This window comes from Nuphar pumila, chromosome 8, assembly GCF_984573655.1.
Source record: "Nuphar pumila chromosome 8, dmNupPumi1.hap1.1, whole genome shotgun sequence".
Lineage (NCBI taxonomy): Eukaryota > Viridiplantae > Streptophyta > Magnoliopsida > Nymphaeales > Nymphaeaceae > Nuphar > Nuphar pumila.
Window position 1 is genome coordinate 25,794,082 of NC_143256.1, and position 10,768 is coordinate 25,804,849.

Here is a 10,768-nt window from a genome sequence, read left to right on the forward strand (position 1 = left end):
CCAAGAATTATTGACTCATCTGATTTTGAATCAAACTTATCAAGATTATCTGTGGTATTTAACAAGAAACATTTACTACCAAAATTTTTGAAATATGAGATCTTTGGTATACGATTATAATACAATTCAAAACATGTTTTATGTAAGATTAGTCGAATAAGAACACGGTTTAAAACATAACATGTATTTATTGCTTCAGCCCAAAAGTATTTTGGTAAATTTTTATCTTGAAGCATGATTCTAGCACATTTTTGCAAAATTCTATTCTTTCTTTCAACAACTCCATTTTGTGGAGCCGCTCTAGGAAAAGCAAAGTTGTGAGATATACCATGTAAATCACAATACTTTAGAAAAGATTCATTTTCAAATTCACCACCATGATCACTACGAATTTTAATTATAGATGTAAATTTTTCATTTGTAATTCTTTTACAAAGTTTGAAAAATTCAGAAAAAGTATCATTTTTGCTTTTTTGAAAAATCACCCACGTAAATCGAGAATAATCATCTACTATAACAAAAGCATACTTGCTATCATTCAAACTTTGAATTCTAGATGGTCCAAATAGATCTAAATGTAAAAGTTCAAGAGGACGTTTTGTTGAAACTATATCTTTTGCTTTACAGAACTCTTGATTTGTTTACCCCTTTGGCAAGAATCACATAAGTGATCTTTCTTATATGGTATTCTAGGTAGGCCTCTTACAAGATCATTCTTGGATAACTTGGAAATAATTTTAAAGTTAACATGTCCAAGTCTCTTGTGCCATAACCATTGAATTTCATTTGAAACAATAAGACATTTTTCATTAAAAGTGGGTAATTCATCTAGATAAAGTTCATACACATTGTTCCTTCTTTTACCTTTAAAAATGATCTTTTTAGATTGAAAATCAGAAAAACATGAAAAACTTTATCACATAATTGACTAATAGATAATAAATTATGCATTAAACCATCTACTAAAAGAACATTTTCTATCAAGAGAAATTTTAGATTACCAATATTACCAATACCTATTACTTTTCTCTTGTTATTGTCACCAAAGGTGACGGTTCCTCCATCCTTATTTTGGAGGGTGGAAAATAACTCCGGCCTTCCAGTCATATGTTTGGAACAACCACTGTCCAATATCCATTTGCTCCTTATTTTGTGTACCTACAACAAAATTAGAAGACAAAGCATTTGACCCCTTTCTATTTTTGGGTCCATGAGAGTTAGTCTTAGGAACCCATATCCATTTGGATTTGGGTTTCCTTTGATAATAAATATTCTTTCTATAAAAAGATTTAGCATTTCTAGAGTAATCATGTCTAAGCTTATAAGCATTATAAGTTCCATGATTAGATGCATTTCTATTAGAACTAAAAAATTTAGTTCTATGAACGAATGATTGAGAATATTGTCTTTGATTCTTCACCACATAGTTTGGTCTATTTTGAGTATCAAAGAAGCTATATCCCAATCCGGTTTTATTAACCAAGCATCTTTGAGAACCAAGAAGTCTTTCTAGATTCTCTTGACCATTTGTGAATTTGGTCACTATAGAAAGAAGATCATTTGATTTTTCTTCTAAACTAGTTATTTCTTTTTGTAAGAGATTGGTTCTAATTCCAATTTCTTTTATCTCAAATGCTTGACAAGAGTTTTCCTTCTTGAGATCTTCTATCTCTTGAAGTAATACTTTATTTTGAGAGTCAAAAGTTGAATTCTCAGTTTTTAACTCTTTGTTTTTAGAACTTAGACTCTTAAATTTAGCATATAAATCATTGAATGCTTCTAATAAATCATCATAGTCAAATTGACTTACCAAATCTTCTTGTGCTACAAAGCACATGTTGGCGACTTTTTCATTTGATTCTTCATCGGAAGAGGAGTCACTATCATCCCAACGTGCTTGAAATGTCTTTTTCTTCTTGAATTGGTCCTTGGGCTTGATTTTGAGAAGTGGACAATCTTTCTTGATATGTACTGCCTTTTTACAGTTAAAGCACTTGACTTCATTTGGATTTGAAGAATCTGCTTTCTTTACCTTTCTTTGAAATCTTCCCTTTTTGATGAATCTTCTGAATTGCCTTGTAATGAGAGCAATATCTTCATCTTCATCTTTTTCTGAATTTTCAGAATCAGAAGTAGCCTTAAAAGTAAGAGATTTCTTCTTGGGTTATTCTTCTTGTCTGTCTTGAAGTTGAACTTCATATGCCATTAAGTTACCAATCAAATCTTCAAGAGTGAGAGTGTTTAAATCATTTGCTTCCTCAATAACAGTGGTTTTTCTCTCCCATTCAGGAGTTAAACACCTTAGGATTTTTCTGACTAAATCCACTTGTGAATATTCTTTTCCAAGGGATTTCAGAGTGTTAGTGATATCGGTCATTCTTGTTACCATGTCCGATATAGATTCATTTTGCTTCATTTTAAACAATTCAAATTTATGAACTAAAGAAGCGATTTTAGATTTCTTTACCTTTGATGTACCTTCGTGAGTCACGAGAAGAGTATGTCAGATTTCATTTGCTGTAGAGCATTAAGAGATACGATTGAACTCTACCTTGTCAATGGCATAATATAATGCATTCATCGCCTTGGCATTAAGTGAAGCAGTCTTCTTTTCTTCATCGGTCCATTGACTGAAATCAGTTGATGGCATTTGGTACTTTTCTGAAACAACTCTCCAAATTTCGAGATCCATGGATTGCAAGAATATTGTCATTCTCACTTTCCAGTATCCAGTATCCATAGTTTGTTCCGTCGAAGAGAGGAGGACGAACAGAGGAGCATCCTTCTTTGTGCTGAGATGTTGTAGTTGCCATGCTAGATGATGGTCAAATCAAAATAATAGCAAACCTGCTCTGATACCAAATCAAAGTGCAGTAGGATCTAGGCAACGAGCACTAGAGGGGGGTGAATAGTGCTTTTAAAAATTGTTTGCGGAATTTTGACGGATTTTGCAATTCACAAAGCAAACACACAAAGAACACAATAATTTATCCTGGTTTGGTCTTTCCCGACCTACATCCAGTCCCCAAGCAAAACCCGCTTGAGATTTCCACTATCAACCTTGTGTAACTACAAGATCATACAGACCAAATTTGGTCCCACTTCCAGTAACACACCTGCTGAAAGCAAACAACTCCTTTAAACCAAGGAGTCATTCCTTTTACAGAAAATTGAAACAAGTAACAACTTACAATACAACATATGAGCCCTTCTTATGAATACAAATGAGATGCAATTGGCTTTTGAGGTTGTTGAAATACTCTACTCACGAATTCACTATCTCTCAAAGGAATTTGAGTGAAAAACTTGAAGTGAAAATATCAAGTGAGTGAGAAAATGAATATGAGTGAAACACAAAGAGTAATTAATTCAAATTGATTGAATTGCAGTGCTTTTGAGTGTAAAATGCACTCATATTTATAGTTGAAAGTTTCCATACGTTGAGGGTATGAAAGGGTGTCAAAACAGTCCATTTTGAACGATCAAAACGTTTGAAAAATGAAAAGACATGCCTTTTTAAAGTTTCAGGAAAAATGACAAAATTAGTCGACTGGAACAGTAGTTAGTCGACTAATAATTAGCTATTAGTAGACTGACAGTTATCGTCGGTCGACTGATCTGTTAATCGAGCCGTTTGAAAAACTGAAGTTTTAAAACTTAGTCGACTAGAGAAAAGTTAGTCGACTGATAATATCATCAGTAGACTGAAAACCCTTTCAGTCGACTGCTGCTAAAATTTTCTGAAAAAAAACACAAGTTTTGTCTGGTTGACTGATAAAAGCATTAGTCGACTGCTGCTAAATTTCCAGAAAACAGGCATTTTGTCTGGTCGACTAATAAAGTCATTAGTCGACTGCTGCTAAAATTTCCAGAAATAAGACATTCTGTCCGGTCGACTAATAAAACCTCCAGTCGACTAATTTGATAAAAATGACATTTTGTTTAGAAAATTTGGCGCGAAAGGATTAGTCGACTGGTGAGTCTATTGGTCGACTAATAAACACGAAAAATTAAGAAAAGAGTTTTCTAAAAAGATTTTCATGAAGGGTTCTTTTAGAAAAGTTTTTCTAAAGACTTTTTAGGTGAAATGCAACCGAAATGTGCACTCTAAGTAAGGCTCTTACAAGAATCTAAGACTTTTAATTAATTTAACATATGCACACTAGTCTTCAAAGATTCTTGATCGATTTCTTCAATGCTTGTCATCTTTCTTCATCGCCTTAGCTGAAATGCAATTGATTCACTTGCTTATCATCAAAACCTTGTACTTGAAGTATCATATACGGCTTCATTGTCGTAACATTTTTGTCTCTTTCATTTTAATTAGCATTATAATTAAAGATAGTGTAATTTTCTTTTCCAGTTATTAATAAAGTAAGCCCTTTTGGTGAATTGTGTTGCTTAAGTTTCGTTATCTAAGGAGACAATCTGACTTACTACTCTGCAACGAGTGCAAGAACTGGTTTTAAAATTATTATTTGGTGCACAGTTCTTGGTTTAAAAATATTGTTTTTAAAATCGTCACTAGCTATAAATGATGAAATTGACTCAATTATGTCTAATAATGTTTGGAAATTAGCGAATTTACCTGTTGGTTGCAAAATTATTGGCTGCAAATGGATTTTCAAAAAGAAATTAAAAGTTGATGGTATAATTGATAAATTTAAAGCTCGTTTGGTTGAAAAAAGATTTAAACAAAAAGAAGGTATTGATTATTTTGATACTTTTGCTCGTGTAACTAGAATATCTACTATTACAATTCTGATTGTCATGGTTGTCATATATAAGCTTGAAATCCATCAAATGTACATGAAAGCAACCTTTTTGAATGGAGAATTAGATGAAGAGATATATATAGAGCAACCTGAAGGTTTTGTAGTGCTAAGGAAAGAAAACAAAGTTTGCAAACTTGAGAAATCCTTATATGGATTAAAGCAAGCCCCTAAGCAAAGGCATGAGAAATTTTATAGTTCTTTGGTAAATAATGGTTTCAAAATACATGATGTTGATAAGTGTGTCTATAGTAAAGTAGATTGTAATTCTATTATTATTATTTGTTTATATGTTGATGATATGCTTATTTTGGATTCTAATAGTGAATGCATACACCAAACAAAAAGATTTTTATCTTCCATGTTTTGTATGAAAGATTTGGGTGTTGCAGATGTTATTTTAGGAATCAAAATTGTAAGAAATAATAATGGCATTGCATTATGTCAATCACATTATATTGAAAAAAATCTTACAAAGTATGGATAGATTGATTGTTCAACTGCATGCACTTCACCAAATCTGAAATTGACTCCTAATGATGGTGTAAGTGTCCAGCAATTAAAATATGTCAGTGTTGTAGGTAGTCTTATGTATGCAATGAATTGCACAAGGCCTGATATAGCCTATACAATGAGCAAGGTATGTACATATACTAATAATCCTGGACATCAACATTGGAATGTTGTGAATAGGATTCTTAGATATCTTAAGCATACTTTAGACTATGGAATCCACTATACCGAGTTTTCTGCTATTATTAAAGGGTATACTGATGCAAGCTGGAATACTGAATTTGAATATTCCAAATCTACGAGTGGTTGGGTTTTTACCCTTGGTGGAGGAGTTGTTGCATGGGGGGCTAAGAAACAAACTTGTATAACTCATTCTACAATGGAATCTGGGTTTATTGCTTTGGCATATGCTTGTAGAGAAATTGAATGGTTTAAAAATGTGCTAGTGGATATTCCACTATATGAGAAACCCATACTTGCTATTTCAATATATTGTGATAGCCAATCAGCTACATGTAAAGTAGGTAATATGAAATGCTATAAGAAGTCTAGACATATTAGTCTAAGACACAGTTTTATAAGACGAATGATTGATGGTAATATTATATCATTGAAATATGTGAAGTCATGTCAAAACTTGGCATACCCATTTACGAAAGGCCTTTCGAGAGATGTCATCAGTAAAACATCGAGGGGAATGAGAATTAAGTCAATTAAGTCATCGTCTAAGGATACCCAACCTAGAGCGTTGGAGATCCCACATGCCTAGGTTTAATGGAAAACAAATTGATGAATGACAGATATTGAGCATATTTATGTGAACCCATTACTGATGTGTGCTCATGAGTTATAACAAATGTGAGGGTTAAGCTAATAGCTCTTAATGAGTTTGTAGGCCTTAAGGCTAGGGTGTGTGTTACAGTACACCTAGACAAACTCACCTATGTGAGTGTAGAAGTGTGAGTTGCTTGTTATGAGAATTGTCAATTCTCTAGAACACTTGTAAATCCAGGCAAGCATAAGTTTCTAAATGTGTCAACTTGAAATCCACACAATCAAACTTTTGAAAAACTATGTGTGATTGAAAACTCAGTTGACAATATAAAGATCTAAGTTAAAGGTAAGTCCACTTAGCACCTTGGCTAATTTAGGTTTTCTTTCACTAAGTAGGGGTCCAAGTCATGTAGACACTGTCACTAATGCATAAGTTTTCTATTCAAGCCAAATATATTTTGAAACTAGTGGGGATTGTTAGAAAAAGTTTCAAAATATAGCACATTTGTAAAGTTTTGGTGATTTGATTTTTCCATCAAAAGTGCTTTGAAAATGTTTAGTCCCATATCTAAAAGGGGAAAATTTTTCTGGTGGTCTAAATAGAGAGTTTGTTCTCTATTCTTTACTTTGGTAAACCTTGTATGTTAGAGTATCCTGTAGATGTTAGTGAGTCCAAAGGGCATGACCGTAAACTCGTAATGCCCATATCTGGTCTAGAAGGTTGTCTTGGAGATGTCGTCTTCCTTAATTTTGAGTTGATGGTACCTGGATCTAAGGTCGATATTTGAAAAAATCTTGGGCTTATGCAACTGGTCGAATAGATCCTCGATACGCGGCAACGAGTATTTGTTCTTTACAGTGGCTTGATTGAGCATTCAATAGTCGATGCATAACCGCAAGGATCCATCCTTCTTCACGAACAATACAGGGACTTCCGAGGGTGAAACACTGGGGCGAATGAATCCCTGATCCAACAGCTCCAACAACTGCTTCTTGAACTCCTCGAGCTCAACTGGCCCCATTTGATATGGTGCTTTAGAGATCGACGCAGTGCCTGATAGCAATTCGATGTTGAATAATACCATACGAGGTGGGGGAAGCCCTAGAAACTTCTGTGGGAACACATCGATAAAATTATGAACCACATCTAGCTCGCTGATGGGAGTAGGCACCGGGTCAGACTGGATGACACTGACCAGAAAGGTGGTGCATCCCTTCTGCAAGTAGCTCTGCGCCTTAAGTGATGAAATCATCTGACTTGCCCAGACGGGCTTGGGAACTCTGAATTTCATTCTCGGCCATCCAGGGGGAGATAGAACAATCTTGTCATCTCGGCAAATAACCCTGGCATGGTATCTGTGCAACCAATCAATGCCCAGGATGACGTCAAATTCCATCATGTCTAGGAGGATGGCACAAGTCGACAAATGTTGGTCTGTTAAGACTACATCCACGTCGGGTACGTAGGTGGTACACACTGTGTTTTTTTCAATCGGGTTATACACGTCAAGGGCATCACTCAAATGTTTTACAGGTATACGCAGTTGTTCAACGAATTTCTCAAAAATAAAAGAATGTGTGGCACCACAGTCAAAAAGCATGAAGGTTGCCTGGTTAGCAACCAAAATAGTACCTTGCACGAGCTCTCCCTTGGTCAACTGCTCGACGATGGTGGCGTAGATGCATCCCAAAACTTTCTTCATATCGCTCGTCTACGACTGCTGGTACTATTGTTGCTGAGGTGGCTGAGGAACACCAACAGTTTGTCGAAGATCGTCAGCTATCTTCTTGTGACAATCCTGAATAAAGTGACCCATCTTGCCACAATACAGGCGGTCGCCTGTCTTGCAAGGGCAAGCCTGTCCAGCATGCGATCTATTGCATTTTGGACAGACCTCGCTAGAGGGCTACCTGGGTGGCGAGTTGCCCTATGGGCGGTGCCTCCTCGCTGGAGGGCCTTGCTTCCTCTCTCCCTCGGTCTTCACTAGAAAGGGCAGTCGTCTGACCTGGCTGCCAAGAGAGGTCTTCTTCTGCTCGCCACCAACCGTAGGTGGCTTCCTGCTTTGCGCGTTCCTAGAACGCTCCCAATCCTCGCTCAAGAGGGTGGTTGTTGCTATGTCAGCGGAGAAGGTTAAGGGCATACTAGTGAGGACTATGTGTCAGAGCCCCTCCTTTAGCCCCCAAATGAACTTTTCGACACACTCACAATCATCCTCGAACAAGTTGGGGTAGTAGCACTCCAACGGTTGAAACTTGGGGATGTAATTGCCCAAACTCAAGCTGCTCTGACACATCTCCAGAAACTCGATCTTCTTCTTCTCCCTCGCATGAGGGAGAAAATAGTTCTTGAAGAATGCTTTCTTGAAGGCATCCCATGGAACCACCTCAACGATCGAGAATTGCACTTCCTCAGTCATATCCCACCATTCACGAGCGTCATCCTTTAGCCGAAAGGACCCGAACAACGTCCTTTTCTCATCAGGGACCGAGAAGACCTGAAACACCCTTTCGATCTCCTTGACCCAATGCTCTACTGCGTTTGGGTCCACCTTGTCCATGAATGTCAGAGGGTCCATCTTTAGAAATTTCTCGAATGTGACCCTTGGTTCTTAGGCAAGAGCCTGGTTCTGCTTCGAACGCACTTGGCTCCTTATTGCCTCGGCCAAAGTGTTGAGGGAATCCATTACAAAACCCCTCTGCTCGAACCACTCATCGATCAAGTCCTCGTTCGAACTCTATACCATCCTTGAAAATAACCATAAGGTACAAGTCATAATACAAATAACTTGTTAGAGAAGCATAATATTTTATAATATTTAAGTCATTACAAAAATATTCAATACAAAAATCCAACAATGCTAGTGTACAAGCCAAAAAGAAAAATTTATCCGCAATGGAGTTCGCAGACTCCCATAAAAAATTGGACAGGTATTAACTTCCTCCAGGGATGACTGGTAAATTGTCGAAGGTACTTCCTCTTATTACCCGTGCACTTAAACCTGCGCCGAGAGGTGAAAGGAAGTAGCTCATGATGTGAGTTTTGTGAAAATGATTTTTAAAACAATATTTTTAATGAAAATCAAGTGAAAGCCAAACACCAAAAATATAAAAAATGGCTCACACGAGTGGTGGAGTGCGGATCGATCTCAGGGAATGGGAAATACTTTGTATTCAAACACACAATCTAAACTACGATTTATTGCCTTGAAAAATAAAAGATTAATTGACTAAATAAACAAGAGAGTGTTGCCCCTGCAGAGGGCTTAAACAAATAATTAAAGTACCTTATTACAAACCCAATTGAATTAAATAAATGAAAGAATTAAAATCCTAATCTAAAATAAAGGAAAAAAGTCTTTAGTGCTTGAGGCTTTTGTAGTCTTGAGACTTGATTTACTTCCCTTTTTCCTTCCCCTTGTGTCCCTTCTAGGTTGAATACTTTTGCATGGTTTGCTTAAGGGCTCTTTGAGGGCTCCCTGAAGGCACTTTTGAGGGCCTAAAGGGACCTCAAAGGGCACTTCAGAGGTACGAAAAGGGCTTCACCGCACGTCCAAATGCTTCCCTGCAAGAAACAAAGCAGTATGATGAAAACTAAACAAGAAATTTATTAACTAATGAACAAAATAAATTAGAAAGAACAAGAATTAAACTAGCTAAAACTAAACTAATAACATGAAGTAACTATGAACAAACTAATAACAACTAACACTAAAAGACAAAATAGCAAGACAACCTAACTATAATTCAAGAACTAATTTGCAACAAACTACTTTAAGAAACTAACTAATAAATCAAGAAACTAAAAACAACTAAATGAAACTAACTAAAACTATATGCTATACGGTTTTTCAGAACTAACATAAAACTGAAATAAAATTTAACCTAATCTATGCTAAAAATCAAATACAATGAGAAAAATGAAAATCGACTATCCTAATTTTAACTACACATGCATGATAAATAACAATTAATAACTCTAAAACAACTAACGCGCATTCAATATAATTTAAACTAACTAAAGTTATTCCTAATCTAATCTACAACAAAACACAATGTATAAAAAATATAAAATTAACTATGCTAGCAAGCAAATGATAATTGCATGAATTGGTTAAACCAGCTAACATGAATTTAAATTAACTAAGGGCGAATTAGAGTAAACTAATCTAATGACATTAGACTAAAACTAACACTAATCTAATTACTGTAAACAAGTAAAATTTGACATGAATCAGAAACTGCAATAAAAAAATTATAAAATATAACTATCTAAAACGACTACTAAGCAAATCTATCTAAAACGATAATCAATGACTTTAAACAACTAAACCTAATCAAACTAATGAATAAAAAAAAATTGGAATAAAAAAAAACTATTTAACTGTTAAAAGAAAACAAAACAGAATTTAATCTAAGCTATTCAAGAAAACGATAACTTGATAAAATAAGGCATATCGGCTAAAAAAAGTTATTTACTAGATCTAAAAAGCACCAAAATAAAAAAAATATGAAACAAGCTATTATAAACTAGATCTAACCTAAACTAATCAAGAACTTAATCAAGAAACACGAAAATATATGAAACCCTATGCTAAAACTAATGATCTACTTAAATCAAGATTATCCAATATTTAAATCAAGAAATGGCTAAATTATCAAAATGAAATCTATTTTTCTTTTCTTTTTTATTTTTTAGATGCAATAAAACT